At 39.2% G+C, this 18,218-nt stretch overlaps 1 protein-coding gene across 1 annotated transcript in view; it reads right to left on the bottom strand.

Moving 5' to 3' along the window:
* CAB39 (calcium binding protein 39) overlaps positions 1-18,218 on the bottom strand; it is a 107,539-nt gene that overhangs the window by 69,886 nt on the left and 19,435 nt on the right. The window lies entirely within an intron of this gene.

Below are 18,218 nucleotides of genomic sequence, written 5' to 3'. Positions count from 1 at the left end.
GAACTTCGTGGTCAAATACAAAAAGCACAAACAAAGAAAAAACCCCACACACCGTAAGATAGTTGCCTACAAGGATTATTAAGGTTCTTAAGCAGTCGTGGAGTGTGAAATGTAGTACAGGCATGAACACATTCTTTTTAGATAACTGGCTCTAAGACGTAATCCCTTGCTTCCAGCGTTAATGTTACTTAATTAAAACAATAACTATTTACAGATACTGTGTTAGGTGCTAGACTATCTATCTGGTAGTACAGAACAATTATTTAAAGCACAGTAGTTAATTACACGGGCTTTAAAGATAGCCTGGGTTCAAATCCTGACTTTGTTATGCCTCAACTGACTTAGACATTTTTAAGCGCCCTTTTCCTTATCTCTAAAATGGGAAAAGCAATAGCTACTTCACGATATGGTGTAAGAGTTAAAAAGTGCTTAGCACTGTATCTGCATATCTATTACATAAACTGGATAGCAATATAAAATGGAATAAAATGAATGACCTTATTGTTCTATTTAAGTCTACATCTAAAGTCTTGATTCAGCTTTTGGATGAACGGGAAGCAAGCCTTTCTTAGCTGCAACTAAGTTGTGATAACGTAAAAATTTTTAAAATAAAAACAAAATTGAGAACTACATATGGAGAAGTAAAAAAAAAAAGAAAAAACAGATGTGGTAACTTAGGTTCCATTAAAATAAATCAAGAGTAGCTTTAAGAAGCAGTTGAAATTTGGGGTAATTTATAAAGGGAAGAGGTTTATTTAGCTCACGATTCTGGAGGCTGAGAGGTACAAGATCAGGTGGCAGCGTCTGGTCAGCTTCTGGTGAGGGTTTTGTGCCATATCTTAACATGGTGAAGAGGAGGTAGACATATGTAAAGAGACCAAACAGCAGAGGTGGCCTCACTTTATAAAAAACTGCTTTGGCATTAACTAACCCAGTCCCCAAACAGTGAGAACTCAATCCTGGGAGAAAGGCATTAATCCCTCTTAACGACCTAATCACCTCTTAAAGATATCTCCTCCCAGCACTGCCACATTAGGGGCCAAGCCTCAGCATAAGTTTTGATGGAAATAACATTCAAACCACAGCTGGTACATATTCGTAGAATGAACTATTATTTATTTTGATCCTCAAAGTAACAGCGGGATTCTCCATTCGTTCGTTCCTACAAGAAGTTCTATTATTTCTATTCTATAGATGAGTAACCTAAGGCTCAAAATTATTGGCTAGTTTGTTCAAATATCATGAAGCTAGCTAGTAAAGCGAAAAAGCTGGGACTTCAAAGCAGGTTTTTAGCAACTCTTATGCAGTGTCTATCAGGTTGTCCAGTATCTTTCATACTACAATCAATATATTCATATGTATCAGTAAACTTAAAAATGTTTCTAAGCCCGCAATTACACTTCTAGGAGTGTATCCTCATAATCTATTGCTTCTCTAAGATATACATACAAAGATGGCCACTGAATAGTTATTTAATAGGAAAAGGAAAACCAACCAGAATTCTCAGTAAATAGAACTGAACATTCAGAAGTCATTTAAAATCAATGCGTCTGAGGATTTCTACTGATATGAAAAAATATCCACAACTCCTCTTAAGTGAAAAACACTTTAAATATAAGTTTGCATACATATAATCCCATCTTTATCTATACATGCAGAGGGATTTGTAAGAGAAAAAATATCAAAGGTTAATAATGGGTAGTGAGAACATGACTTGATATTTATATTTTTCTTAAGGTTAAGTATTTACAATGTTTATATAATACGTTTTTTCTAAATATAAAAAGTGTATTTTAAAAAAATCAATACATGATCATTTCCTACTAAAAGAAACCAAGACTTCATGAAAGAGTAGGAAATACCCAAGATGAGCCAGGGACATGTTACTCCAGAAAGCAAATACTGTACTTATGAGGTCATGCTAAAAAAGGCACAGTAGCTAAGTTGAAAAGTGCTGCAAAGGCCTAAGATGGCAGAATTTGAGCACAAAAAATAATGATTACAATGCATTAACATGGAAATCAAGCATTTGCATACATTAAAGTATTGTATATTTAATAGTAACATACGTATATATAAGAATATATGTAAAACATTAGTGCCCATTAAAATTATAATAATACTAAAAATAATTTTCTTTGGTTACCTTGGAGGTTGTGAAGGCAACAATGCAACACTCCAACAATTAGTTAAAAAAAAAAAAAAATGGGGGCGGGGACGCACATTTATCCTGACTTTTTCTGTACAGACTATATTTCAGGATAACCATATAGATGACAAGGGAAATATATATATATATATATGTATTTTTTTTTTCTTTTTGGAAACAGAGTCTCACTCTATTGCCCAGGCTGGAGCGCAGTGGCATGATCTCAGCTCACTGTAAACTCTGCCTCCCAGGTTCAAACCATTCTTGTGCCTCAGCCTCCCTATGTAGCTGGGACTACAGGTGGGTGCCACCATGCCCAGCTAATTTTTGTATTTTTAGTAGAGATGGGGTTTCACCATGCTGGCCAGGCTGGTCTCGAACCCCTGGCCTCAAGTGATTGACCCGCCTTGGTCTCCCAAAGTGCTGGGATTACAGGCATGAGCCACCGCACCCAGCCCATTTTGTAATTCTTGATGAAATAATGGAACTAGGCAACAATCACCAATGGCCTTAACCATTAGGTGAAAGGCTGATGGGGAATTTCATAGAGAATACACAGGCTAACTACATGGACAACACTAATCTATTAGGACAACCACACACCAGTGTGACTCATGATACAACACAATAGGAAGTACAAAGCATCATCTATCAAAATTTGACTCTCCCTCCCCCGCCCCGCCCAACTACAATTCTGAATCAAATCAAGCTTCTAGATCTAGCCGTTGGTCTACAGGCAACAAGAGGGAGGAACAAGTTTAACATCACCATAGGGAAGCAGTAAATCAAACCCAGAAAATGGGACGCTTCACAGGACAGATGTTAGGCTTCTCCAAAAAACCAAACATGAGAAAAAGGAAAAAAAAAAAAAAAGACAGCAGAGACTTAAATAATAAGAGCCTCATACAGTCAAATACAATGCATAGGCCCTCTCTGGATCCTGATTCAAATAAACCAACTGAAAAAAAGATATTTTGGCATTCAGGGAAATTATATACTGGGTATGACAATTAAGGAATTACTGTTAATTTTGTTAGGTATTATGACGTATGTAAAAAATATCCTTATCAGTTAGACATACATGTGAAAGTATGAGTGATATGGGATTTCCTTTAAAATACTTTAGTTCCACCTCTCTCAGAGAACAAGGTGGCGGACAGATGAAATAGCTAGCAAAGTATTAACTGTTGAAGCTGGAAATTCATTATACTACAGCCTATATGTATACACTTACATATTTCATAATTTAAAACATAGTAATAAGGCAAAAGTTTCTATTTGAAGAACTGGTATGCCTCAAATCACTGGAAGGCAAACTATAAAATCCATTGTATTTTGCACTAATTTTCCCCCTTTTTTGCCAAGAAGTTCAAAGTTAGATTTATACATAACTGCCAAATGACCACCGTAATCCATGTTTCAGACATAAACACTACCTTTTCCTTCTATAGAGTCTCAAAGCTTTCTTACTTAACTGTTCCAATCTACATGTGTTTTCATTTTGTCCACTGCAATTCAATTAAACTCACCTTGTTGATGGCAGGTAAGAGGAAGAATATCTATAGAGGAAACAGTTCCATGGGCAATGCTGTCAACAAGTGGTTCATAGTGCTCCTTTCCCCTTCTCTCCGTGAAATAATTTTTGGAAACTACAGCAATGCCAATGTGTGTAACCCCTCCTCAGAAATGCCCTCACTCCTCTACTTGTCAAAATGCTGCCCATCTCTAGATCACTTTTTTCTTTCTCTTTTTGAGACGGAGTCTCACTCTGTTGCCCAGGCTGGAGTGCAGTGATGTGATCTCGGCTCACTGCAACTTCTGCATCCCAGGTTTAAGCGATTCTCCTGCACCTGCCTCGGCCTCCCCAAAGTGCTGGCATTTACAGGCATGAGCTACCACGCCAGGCCTCTAGACCACTTTCAAACACCAGCTTCTCCATAAAGATCTCCACAGTAAAAGTGTTAAGACTCTCCTTATACCTGTAAGATTTTTAAAATCTTGATTATAATGTGTTATGTATGTATGTATCACTCCCAACTAATCTGGAAGCCTCTTGATAGCAAAGTTGTATATTAATAGTCATTTTATATTCTTATAACATTTGGCATGCTGCTTTGCATAAGACCCCAGATACATTTGCTGAGTGGGACTGAAGAACATTTCTGAAAACAAAAATCACACCAACAAAAAAAAAATCCCACAGAAATGATACCTAAATAACCAAGAGTTGACTAGAAAATTTTCACCTGAAACCCATGCAGAAAGGAGCTAGAGGCCAGAACCAAGATGCTCTTGGAGGGTGAGCAGGAAATCTAGCAAAATGCCTATAATTTCTCTATTGCTACACACAAAGCTGGACTCACACCTTTACTGAGCAACTCTTAATTTGTCTGTCTGAATACTGTTTATGCCATGAATATAAGCCTGGCAATATTGTGACTAAAGTGTGATGGCTTCAAGTAATATCCGAAATGGAATATTCAAAGGGTTGATCTGGGTTCCTAAGAGTGCAACGCTATTTATACAGCCATCCTGTTATGCAGCATCACAGCTTTTTTGGATTGACTGTTTTTATCAGTGTTAAACTGGAATGAGTCATTGATTAAGGCATGTTATATACTGTGATGTGCACTCCCTAACCCAATGTCTGCGAACACTTTCCATCCATGAAACCACCCTGCACCCTTTCTCTAGCTCCCATGGTAACTAACTCCTGTATATCTTTAAAGTCACATAAAAGGCTAGCCATGACATTACACACTGAATGTAGGTGTCAGGATTCAAGGCAAGTCTTCTGATTCCAGATTCTACTTTTTGTACTTACTTGTTCTGTCATCTTACACACAAATCAAGTATTACAAAAAAATGTAAAACATAAAAATATAATTTTAAACACAGTAATCACAAATAAATGTTTGCTGAGTGATTTTGTTAAATCCCGACCAAATAGGCAAAGGGCAATTTCTAAGATTATGAGTCAAATAAACATGAAAAGGATACCCCTGAATGCCCCATCCTTAAAAAAATTTTTTTTTTTTAATTTAAAGATTTTGTCCAGGCACGGTGGTTCATGCCTGTAATCCCAGCACTTTGGGAGGCCAAAGTGGGCAGATCACAAGGTCAGGAGATCAAGAACATCTTGGCCAACATGGTGAAACCCTGTCTCTACTAAAAGTACAAAAATTAGCTGGACGTGGTGGCATGTGCCTGTAGTCCCAGCTACTCTGGAGGCTGAGGCAGGAGAATCGCTTTAACATGGGAGGTGGAGGTTGCCGTGAGCCGAGATGGCACCACTGCATTCCAGCCTGGACAACAAGCTCGAAACTCTGGCCCCGCCCCCCCACTCCCAAAAAAAAGAAAAAGAAAAAAGAAAAAAATTTTAAAAAGCTTGGCCCATACCCCAGCTTCATCTGCTTTTAAGAGGATTATTGCTCTACATTGATAAAGTTCCTTTTCTATTAAATCTCAGATATATGCTTCATACAGAGTACCTTCCAGTCCCAACCAAGTCTCCGGAGTGCAAGCATAGGTCTGAGGACCAATGGCTTCTCTACATACTCATCATCCTTTGGGGAAATAGCATCTTAACTAAAACAAAGTTCCTTTAGGCACATGTCTACATTTTTCTCAGCACATTTACAAAAAAAGATTTTTCAAAGACTTCAAATTTTTTTAACCTTTCCAGAATAGAGAGGCAAGGGTAAAGGTAGACCATTGTTAGTGGAACATTCTCCATGATCCTAAAACTAGACATACCTATTATATACGTCGAGTAGACCATTAATTCCATTTTGGTAATCTAAAGTATTAAATAATTCTTATGCTAACCTATCTTTAATGAATGAATGAATTATAGAATGAGTACTTAATGAAATGGGCTTAGTGAATGTATTGTTTAAAAACACTTATGTTCCTCTTTAAAAAGGCTTTCTGTTAATCCTTACAAATTTTATTTATAGTAAATGAGAAATGTCAAATTATGAATGTTTATGAAATATGCTGTAATGCTAAGGTTCATTCTTCATTGGAGCAACAAAATATATTTGCTTAAAGAGTGGGCTTTGCTTTAGTAGCTGATTTTTTAGAGAAAAGTCATTTTACAAAGTAGCAACAGCTCTTGCAGAAAGCTATGTGTTAATTTTACCAACAGGAACTTCATGTTAAACCTCAAATACTTATTGAGAGACTCATACTACTATTGCCAAATTTTACTGTGGTGATTTCAGTGTACCATGCAGTTGTTATAAATTTCAAAAACTAAAGTTATGATAAATACAACAGACTATTTCAAGCTCCCTTAAATTCTTTCTGGAACAAGGTAGGACATGTATAAACAACCACTGTAACATCTAAACACAGTTATAGAATATACTTCAAAATATGGTTGGAGGCCAGGCGTGGTGGCTCACGCCTGTAATCCCAGCACTTTGGGAGGCTGAGGTGAGCGGATCACGAGGTCAAGAGATCAAGACCAGCCTGGCCAACATGGTGAAACCCCATCTTTACTAAAAATACAAAAATTAGCCAGGCATGGTGGCGTGTGCTTGTAGTCCCAGTTACTCCGGAGGCTGAGGCAGGAGGACTGCTTGAACCTGGGAGGTGGAGGCTGCAGTGAGCCGAGATCATGCCACTGCACTCCAGCCTGGGCAACAGAGTGAGACTTTGTCTCCAAAAAAGAAAAAAATATATATATGGCTGGAAATGTTTTAACCAAACTGACCATAACTAAGTAGCTCTTCGAAGTTAAGAATGTATCATGGGGTTGGGCACGGTGGCTCACGCCTGTAATCCCAGCACTTTGGAAGGCCAAGGCAGGTGGATCACTTGAGGTCAGGAGTTCCAGATCAGCCTGGCCAAAATGGTGAACCCCTGTTTCTACTAAAAATTTAAAAAATTAGCCGGGCATGGTGGCAGATGCCTGTAATCCCAGCTACTAGGGAGGCTGAGGCAGGAGAATCACTTGAACCCAGGAGGCGAAGTCTGCAATGAGCTGAGATTGTGCCATTGCACTCCAGCGGGGGTGACAGAGCGAGACTCCGTCTCAAAAAAAAAAAAAAAAGTATCATGTATCAGAGCTCTGTGACTTTATTCTTCTAAGTTCTAATAGCCATATATATACATACACATACACATGCTTACCTGATTTCTGCAGACAAAAGGTTTCTTTCTTTATATTAATATTTGTTTTTTGCCCTAATTTAATACTGGCCCCAATTAGCAGTTTTCAAATGTCTTTTGTTGTTTACAAGAAAGGTAGTTTGCTCAGTACTGAAACAAGCTGCCATCAAAGCCAGTACTCTTCTTCTAAATGAGTTTCTTCTAGTTGTGAGTAAATGTGTATCAAGTTCTAAATTAGCTTAATAACATAAATAAAGTCAAGTTTAAAAATTAAGGTCTATATCCTTATGTTTAAATTTTCTATATTAATGTAGCTTGGCAAAACTTTCAATATTTCTATCAATAACTCCACACAAAACTATCTTTAATAATGTCCTTTAGATTAATTATAAAAGTAAATACATATTTTCTTCACATTTGAAACTGTCAGACCAACACAACTCTTTCTGGAGTTAGTAGGGGGTCATCACAGCATTTTTCCAAAGGACAGATTGCTTTGTAACTGTTTCAGCAAAAAGACTCGTCTTTGGGGGTCTTATTTTTAATGAGTTACTCTATCTGTCCCTTCCTTTCTGTGCAGATGTAGCCGGCCTTACTTTGTCTTAGAGTTCCAGCCTAGTTGTCTGTGGAAGTCATATAGAGTGAGTGAAGGGAAAGAAACTGCAACTCCTTGTCTTCCTCTATACTAACCAGACCTAGGACAGTCAATGAGCTTAAACGCCAGTTTCCACATCTTTACAAAACTTGAGGTAATTAAACCTGTCCTGCCCACCTTAGAAAGCTATTCATAAGGAATGGCTAAACAAACGGCTGACCTGGCCACAAAGAGACCGCACAATGTTCTGTGCAGTTATGTATACCACATATGAGAGTAAAATGCAGCCAAGGAAGATTCTGAGTGACTCAGATAAGGCAGCAGCAGTCTGAGAGTCAAAACACAAAGATTCTTAACTCATCCCAAAAACTTAGGCCAATTTACACAGTCATCAAAAGTCCATGAGGGCAGCCATTTCTTTGCCAGCTAATCAACACTAGGACCTATTAACCTTTTCGATTTGCTAGATTAAAAATGCTGTCTTCTTGACTTCCTCTTCTTTCCACCCCTCTGATCAATTAATTTGAATTGCCAATCATTAATGACAATGAAGATACTTCCATTTGTATTTTCTTACTGAAATTGTACATCTCTATTGCCCATTAGCCAGCTGGATTTGGAGTCCTTTTCTTATTGACCTGTAGGATATTGAATAATTATTAACATTATCCTTTTGGCTGTTTAGATTTTTTTGCAAATATGTTCTCCTGGTTTGCCATTTGCATTTCAACTTTGTCACTTAATATAAGAAGTTTTCATTTTCTTATAAGATTTATTGGCCAGGCACGGGGGCTCACGCCTGTAATCCCAGCACTGTGGGAGGCCGAGGCGGGTGAATCACAAGGTCAGGAGATTGAGACCATCCTGGCTAACACGGTGAAACCCCGTCTCTACTAAAAATACAAAAAAATTAGCCGGGCGTGGTGGCAGGCACCTGCAGTCCCAGCTACTCAGGAGGCTGAAGCAGGAGAATGGCGTGAACCCAGGAGACGGAGCTTGCAGTGAGCCAAGATCGCGCCACTGCACTCCAGTCTGGGTGACAGAGCGAGACACCGTCTCAAAAAAAAAAAAAAAAAAAAAAGACTTATCTGTAAATCTTTTTATTTAGGAATTCTGGATTTCCTGCTAGGCTTGGAACTGCATGCTGAATATGAATCCAAAATTTCATATTTATAGATATCAAACATTTATGGTCAAGCAATGGTATCTTTCTGAAATAAGCCATTCTAGTAGAATCTCATTTAATGAATCTCACTACTATCCAGTTTGAGAAAGGATGGCTGCTTTCATTATGGCACTGCTTAGTTATAGACAAAAAAGTAAATCAAGAAATCCACTGTAAGAATTTGTGACTTTTCTCCAGTTAGCCAGCAACTAAGTTATTTTGGGGGAGGCGTAATATATTCTTTATATGGTAACTATATCTAAATACACGTTGAATAAGTATAACATCACATAAACTTATTTAAATTTGATATAGCGTTCAAAATTATAGCCCTATGATTTGAGGATTTAAAAACTGAATGTATACACATGCCTTTTAGAATTGGATTCCAACTTATGAGTGATCAAATTCCCATTCCTAGAGTTGGGCATGGATGCCTGTAATCCCAGCTACTCAGGAGGCTGAGGCAGGAGGACTGCTTGAGGCTAGGAATTAGAGACCAGCCTAGGCAAAAAAGTGAGACTCCATCTTTTAAGAAAAAAGAGAAAATAAATTCCCATTCCTAGACCTTATCCCAGTCCAAGCCAAGCCAGGGGCACATACTAGAAGTAAATTGACAAAATATCAAATCTGAGCAACCATTTCCATGGGTATCAGGCAGGAATATTCTGAAGTAGACCTGTATCCTTGTGTCTTAAGCATGGAGGCATCCAGGATTGGGATAAAATGAAAGAGATGTCATGAAGAAAGAGCTGAAAGCATTTTCAACAGTCTAATAAGACATGTTAATATGTAAATAACCATCTCCACACTAGCCTGTGCGGTGTCTGGGAACGAGAACCATATATTCATATTGAATCTGCACCACAATTAGCATAGTCAGCAACCAAATTCCTATAAAATTTATCCAGCTGTGGTTTTGTCAGAGGGAGATAAACCTTGGGGGAATTAACTCAATCAGGGAACCGCCTGAGTTATTTTCCAGGCATTCCTATTTGTCACTGCTCCTCTCAGAGTGTGGTGCTCCAAACTGGATCCCATACTCCCCATGTGTCAGCTAACCAGGCAAGACTATCTTTCCATATATTTCATAAATGTGATCTTAAATTATGTTAAGTTTTAATAGTCACACCACACAGCTAAAACACTTTCTACTGAGCAATTTAATTGACCCAAGTCTTTTGTATATGTTGCATAGGAAGCCCCATCTTCATCCATTGTATACTACTGCAGGGGTCCCCACCTCCTGGGCTGCGGAGTGGTACGGGTCCAGTGGCCTGCTAGTAACAGCAGGAGGTGAGCAGTGGGTGAGAGAGCATTACTGCCTGAGCTCTGCCTACTGTCAGATCAGCAGCAGCATTGGATCTCACAGGAGCGTGAACCCTACTGTGAACTGCGCATTCGAGGGATCTAGGTTGTCTGCTCCTTATGAGAACCTAATGCCTGATGATCTGAGGTGGCACAGTTTCATCCTGAAACCATCCCCCGCCCTGCACGCCCCACCAGGCCTAGTCCGTGGAAAAACTGTCTTCCACAAAACTGGTCCCTCATGCCAAAAAGTTTGGGGTCTGCTGTATTACTGCATTTTGGGACATGCCAGCAGGATTGAACAATTATTCCTATTCGATTCCTTCTGATTTAGACTCAGTATGTAGTATGGCATTTAAATTTTTTTTCTTGGATCTTAATGCTGTTATCCAGTATACATTAGCTTCCCCTACCAGATTCCTGTCAACTACAAATCTGATTAGCAAGTCACACAGGTTTTCCTTTACTTCCTATTAAAAGTATGAATAGGTCAGCGAAGAGAGTACTGGAGCTTTCCAATAAAGCCTCTCATCAATCTGTATTTTGTGTACAGTCATTAAATAACCACAAGGCCACCTAACTGCATTATAGTATCATTGGTGGCGTACAGACTACTTTGACCTCATGACCCATGATGCACACATATTCATACAAAGAAAACAAGAGTCACCAAATAGCACTTATACTTACTATGTAAAATTATACTGACATTCTTTATTCTAATTTGTTCTATCCTAGCCCTACTCCTTCCCTTCCTTGTAAATGCTTGTCATAACCCACTAAGGTGATTTTATAACTCACTGATAAGATCGAACCTGCAGTTAGTAGAAGATTTAAAATCAATCTGAATAGCTCTTTTATACTAATGATAGCAACCATATTCACAATGCTGAACTTCTCCAATTATGGCAAAGCACAAAGACTTTATCATGATTTAAGACTTCAAATTAGAGGCTGGATGTGGTGGCTTATACCTGTAATCCCAGCACTTTGGGAGGCCGAGGTGGGCGGATCACCCGAGGTCGGGAGTTCAAGACCAGCCTGACCAACATGCAGAAACCCCATCTCTACTAAAAATACAAAATTAGCCAGGCGTGGTGGCGCATGCCTGTAATCCTAGCCACTCAGGAGGCTGAAGCAGGAGAATTGCTTGAACCCGGGAGGCGGAGGTTGTGGTGAGCAGAGATCGCGCCGTTCCACTCCAGCCTGGGCAACAGGGCGAAACTCTGTCTCAAAAAAAAAAAAAAAAAGACTTCAAATTATAGTTTCATATTACAAAGCATTATTTAGAAGCATCTGTAATACATGACTGATTTCTCTGAATATGTTAAAGGTCTTTTATCAGTATAGATCTGCCATCTTTAGTTTTACCTACAATGATTTATTCACAGATACCCTAACAAATTAAGAGTTAAATTATCATATCTTTAGAACTAGTTTCAGAAAACGGGAACTTCAGCTATTTCTAGACAAATTGGCACTGTATTTTAAAATACAAAAGGTTAATCAATGTCTGTATTTTAAAAATATCTATTTTCCTTCTCGTTAAATTTACTCTCACTTGCTACAAAGCCTGTGTAAACATAGTCCATATGATCATGGGCAAACATCACAGCCTCACCCACGTTTTGGTAAATAAGAAAAGCAAACAGTGAATCCTGCTCTTTTATAGAGATAATTCCTTTAAAAGAATACCTAAACAAATGAGAAAACTTGAAAGTTCAAGTATGGGGAAAAGGCCTTCCATAAAATTATTTTTGTGTCAAAGAATTAAGGTAGATTAGAAACCGCTATGATTCTAAAGCCATACCTGAGAGTGGTGAAATGATTTTTAGTTTTTCCTTTTAGTCATTCCAATGAATAACTATTTTGAAAAAAAAGTTTTATTTGCAAAATTTATAACCTTAAACTTATTTCTACAGCATCAGATATAAACCTGGAAAATCACTCTCCTTCAAGGTCTAAGCATTGCTATTTCTGTTCTGGCCAAATGCCCACAAAAGCACAAACATGCCACAAAACCAGCCTGAGCTAAACCACCATAGTAGGAGATTGGAAGGTTTCTTTTTAAACTGCTCAAAGGCTGTCGTATGGTGGTATTTAGTGTAAACAGACTTTTTCCAGCAGCAGTATTTAGAGTCACAGAATGCACAAGTACACAGCCCTGTAGATGACCACACAGAACATTCTACCCAAGGATAATTTCTGTTGAGAATTTTCCTAACCAATCAACATATTCTTTCCACCCCACTCCTCCACATCAACACACTAACTGGCATATGAAGCCTTGATCCTGATGAAATAATGAGGCTAAACAACACTGAACTTCAGAGGAAGTAACCAAACCCCACTTGCCAACTGACTGGTATGATCAAATATAAAAGCTCTTGCCTCTGTTTCTGGAGGAAAAAAGTCCCCAATCATACAGCCTAAACTCAGCTCATAAACCAACAGATGAGAGCTAAATGGCACGAATGATAAGTGGTACATATTTGTTAGGTGTTCCAGGACTTAGAACACAGCTGGGGAGAAAGGCACAAATACAGAAGACTTAAATCCATGGAAGACTAACAGGCACAGAAAGGGCACTGTGTGCTGAAGGTCCCAGACTTCAGCGGAGACGTTTCTTGAACTGCACTGTGTAGAATGAAAAATTTGGATAAGGGTCAGAAAATGTTTGACTGGAAGACTTTATGCAACAGTCTGAAGTATGATAAGGCAAGAAAAATGACTTTGTAATATCGTCAAGCTCTGGTGGGTAATAAAGTATTGGGTGAAAAAGCAGGCAGAAGGTGAAAAACCCAAGTGCTGTTTACAGAATAACCACATACCTTCTTTTATTGCTCAAAGAACATTCCACACTTTATGGAGTGGTGCTTTGCAGGTAAGTGTTGACATCATAATATAGTCAAACTGGAAAACTTGCTTTTTAATCTCAAAGCAGTATCTAAAATGCACAACAAAATCATCTTATATCCAAGGGAACATAAAAATTTAAGTTTTAGTGAGAGGCCTAAAACCATTCAGGAAGAGCTACAATGGATACATTTACTTACATTAAAAACTTATTTTTCTCTACAAAAATTTTGAACATGGGATTTTACTTTTCCTTTACTATTTTGGCAGAAGAATATTACTAACACAAGTCAATGTGAGGACTAAACAAAATATTTGTGACAGCATTCTGTAACCTCTAACAAACAGAGATGATCATTTCTGTGCAGGCCTCAAAAATCTATCCTCTAGATTTTTCTATCTCCTCAAATGCTGAGGTTATTGTTAACCATATAACCAATCTCTCAGACTCATAGAGGCTTGAAAAGGAAGTTACATTGTTTAAAATTAGTTTTTCTGCAGGTGTCCTGAGAGGGTAGTGGGGAGACAGGGTGAGCTTGTTCCATAACAGTGGGAGAACAGCGATCCAGGCGCTGAAGTTTTGTCAAACTAAAATGACAGTAGCCATGATTCTGATAGTGGCTTTTAAGCCTTATTCTAAGATCTGCAGCAGGTGAGGGTCTATCTCCTCTTCAGCCCAAACACCTCACTCTTATCAATTTTATATATTGGGTTTCAGTGTCATCAATTTAAAATTTTTTTTCTAAAAATTACTTTAAAACTGTGTCTATTAAAAATGTCTGCATGTTGGGTGCAGAACTAGTTTCTGAGGAAAACACTAACCTGGCCTCCAAGTCAACTTATGTAACTAGATTTGAAATCAAGTCCCGGTTAAGTTTTGAAAGGCAGATATTAGTGTTGGTTGCCATTTGAGCCAACTGTTAAAGCCAGAGCAGCTACCAGACACTCTAACCTTGGACCTCTCTGGTACTCAATTTTAATTAAAAGGTCGGCAGCATGAATCATTATAAAGGGCCACTTCCACAGCTCCAGAGCATCAGAAAAATGATTTAATTAAACTGCACTCTGGCCTAATACTATGTCTTTTATGTCTTGTACTAAGATACCTTAAACTTGAACTCAGGTACTTCATTTTTACAGACACTGTTGAGACTAGAGAAGGGTCAAATTTTTGAGATTTTTTGACTCCCCTCCTTCCCCTCCTCCTGACCGAGATTTGAGAAGTATATTAAGGACCCAGAGCTCACATTAATAAAGGATCCACAGGGTCTCAATTACAGAAAATTATGCTTCTCCTAAGTGGTTGGCTTTCTTTTTACCTCATAAACTGTCTTGGACTTGCTCTTTCTTTCTTTGTTCTGGCTACTCAAAACTCAAAGCCAAATGTGTAGGCTTCATCCAGCTAGTGTAAAAGACGTGCATTTGATACTAACCTTGTCCTGAGAATAATTTCGTCTCTCTTTACTTTTCCACTGCTTTTTATCTAACTCTTTGGGGTGATGTGGAAGATGAGACAGAAGGGGAGAAAAAAAAAAAAAGAGAAGGAAACATACCCCTAATTTTCTCCATTTCCCTAAAATGACAGGCAAAGGACATGAAAAAATCTAATTTTAGCACGAGGGTGTAGCTTTTAACCTTACCACCATGCTAAATTTGTTAATACTGTAAGATCTAGCATGTCAATATTCTCACTGTGGTAGAAACAGGTAACAATGTTACAGGGACATCCTGTCTGGGAAGAGATTACTACATTAAGTCAAACAGAGAAAATGTATTAAAGCCATCAACATGTACAATGTGCAGCAAAAGAGGAGATATCTACCACTTTTCTTGAGAGTCAAATACTTTCTATCCATGAGTAACAGCATACCAGCCCATTTGAACATGAGAGATGGTCGGCATAACTCTTCCGTCTCTCAAAAGAGCCCCTATGCAGTGTGCAATAACTGCTTAGTTCCTGTCGTTCTCCTTTCTGGTAAGTAAAGATGAATAAAAATACTTCCAAGTTTCTTCAACATACTTTTCAAGCCCCTATTACATGCAAGCCATTATAGATATTAAAGTCTAAATGGTCTTTATAGAAAAAGATTTTTTTGTTGTTGGGCATGGTAGCTCATGCCTGTAATCCCAGCACTTTGGGAGGCTGAGGTAGGTGGACTGGTTAAGCACAGGAGTTCAAGACCAGCCTGGGCACCACAGTGAGACCTGGTCTCTATAAAATTTAAAACTCAGCTGAGTGTGGTGGTGCGCACCTAGGGTTCCAGCTACTTGGGAGCCTGGGGTAGGAGGAATGCTTGAGCCAGTGAGGTCAAGGCTGCAGTGAGCCGTGACTGCACCACTGCACTCCAGCCTGGGTGACAGAAGGAGATCCTGTCCCCCGCCACTCTCCCCAAAAAAGTTATTTTTTAACTAGGTATACAAACCATTCATAAATTAAAATAATGGCTGAGCTGGGAGCAGTGGCTCATGCCTATAATCCCAGCACTTTGGGAGGCCGAGGCGGGCGGATCACTTGAGGCCAGGAGTTCAAGACCAGCCTGGCCAACATGGTGAAACCCCATCTCTACTAAAAATACAAAAATAAGCCAGGCGTGGTGGCAAATGCCTGTAATCCCAGCTGCTCAGGAGGCTGAGGCAGGAGAATTTCTTGAACCCGGGAGGCAGAGATTGCAGTGAGCCGAGATTGCACCACTGCACTCCAGCCCAGGTGACAGAGCGACAACTCTCTCTCAAAAATAAAAAAATAAATAAAATAATGGCTGAGCTCTACTTGTAAACTGTGATTCCACATTCTACTCCAAACTCTCTAAGGAAATTAAGGAAAACAACAAGAATTCAAGGGGTATCAGGGGAGGCGACCAGCAAAGAGCACAATGTAAATGGAAAACAAGCCGATGAGATAAGCCAAAACGCTACCCAATCAACAAGTATTGGTCACTTGATGCTTTCCTAAGATTCAACAGAAAACACAACCCACCACCGCCGCCAAATATTGGTGGTTTAGACCAGAAGACTAATAACGCAGAACAGTGTTCCACCTGGGTGGGGCACATATTCCAGTTCCTCCCTCCACAGTTGAGAGAATATAAGTGCAGTGACTCCTTAGGGGTGGAATGCCTCTGGGATCCTGTGGGCCAGCTCTGTAGACTCCCTCAGGCCTTCATGATACCTGTGGCCAAAAGCCCTAAAGCAGGGCCTACATTTAAGACTAACATGAGAGATAAAGGACAAAATAACAGGAATGAAGATGTGGTCTGGGTCAAATAACCAAGAAGTCTATGGATGTTTGATTTTGGACACCTAAACAAATGAGAGGGGAAGACGACAGACTCCACCAATCCTCGGAAGGGTCATAGGGTCATTCCATATCACCCCCAGCACCATTTCTTTCTGGCAACTCCCCCACTTACACATACCACTCACACAGCTCCAGTGGGTGGTACTACAGCCTTACATGACCACATCCCTGCTGGCCATAACAACCTAACCAAGAGGTTAGGGAGGGGCAAGCTAGACACTGAACAGGAAGTCAGTCTATCCAAGGGCTGAAGTTCCATGATACATACTTAGGAAATGCAGGTGGCCAGATTTTCTATCAGGTGGAAAAAACTAGTCTGCACAGAGATCAAGGGGCGAATAAGCGAGGGAATGCAGTAGGAAACAGACAGTCTTAAAGGTGCCTGAATTCTTGGTTCCAGCTTTTGAGACCCAGATGCACCTCTTCCTTTTCCCCAAAATAAAATTTTACTAAATCCCTGTTTTGTTGGAAGAAACAAGAGTTCCAATAAATACAAGGGGCTACCTCTAAGGGCAGGGGTCAGATCTTTCTCCTCTTCACCTTTTAGAGGGCCAAACTGGCCTAGTGCAGGCTGCGAGTGGCACTGTCATATTCTTCCATATACTCTGCATATCTGCTTTTGGGGATGGAGATCTGAAATGTGTCATTAACAGGGGAAGAAACAAAGAAAAAAATTAAAGTGTAAAAACAGTATGTCTATTTTCACAAATTGAGAACAAAGTTCAAGATTATATAAGCAAATGCAAATTAAATGTAATTTTTTCCCCTGGCCGTCCTAAACTCAACTCCCAAAACGATCTTGTGAAAACTCCTGGTATTTCCCTTGGAAACATTTGCTCTAAAACTTGGAAGGGATATGGAAAATAAAGAATTAAACATTATATAAATATGTAAGTATAGGAATACTGCTACACTGTCTCCTTAAACAGTCCTTTTTTAGAGTTATAAGGCATCCAGTAACGACCATTTAAAATCTGCAACTCCCCAATTTCTCTTTCAATAATTCCTGAGAAGCTACTTATAGGAGAGTGAAGGAAGAGAGAATCTGGGCAAAAACAGTGTTTACATGTAGAATCTCCTTTCAAACAAAGTCGGATACTTTAGAGCCAGAAGTGCTAACAGCATATAGCTCTCATTGAGAAGGAAGAAAAGTCAAGGCAATCTACTGAAAACCCTTTTAGTTTCAAGGAAGGAATGCTACAGCTCCAGAAGCAACACCTGAGAATCAAACTACCTTGGGGGTATGTGGGGGGACATCCGAGGATCTGATACAACAGCCTTACATCCTTAACACCAAAAAAATGAGAGGAGGGGGTCAAAAAACAGCTAGTCTTGCAATTGCTGAATGGTAAGATGACAATTTATCATCCAAACCGGGGCAAATTGGAGAATGGAGGGGGGCATGATGAATAAATACATCAGGACAACAGGCATAAACGTGTGCTGTCTGGGAAGTCAGGACATTTGGTCACCCCTACTAATCTGTGCCTATTTTGATTCCCCTATGACTAGCCAACTTTCCCGTACACGTCCATTTCTCAATCTAGCAAAGACAGAGCACCCTCTACTTAGAGTAGGGTGCAGCAGGGTAACCTGCACATAAATATTTGTTAGTCCTGGTTGAAAAAAATTCCATATTTAAAATTTTTTTTTAATTGTCAGTGATAACGTAAAGAAGTCTCTCTTGGCAGTATTTAATACTTCAAATCAGTAAATATCTACAATTCTC

This window comes from Nomascus leucogenys, chromosome 22a, assembly GCF_006542625.1.
Source record: "Nomascus leucogenys isolate Asia chromosome 22a, Asia_NLE_v1, whole genome shotgun sequence".
Classification (NCBI taxonomy): Eukaryota; Metazoa; Chordata; class Mammalia; order Primates; family Hylobatidae; genus Nomascus; species Nomascus leucogenys.
The sequence above is the reverse complement of the archived record's forward strand: the minus strand, read 5'-3'. Positions and strand labels throughout refer to the sequence as shown.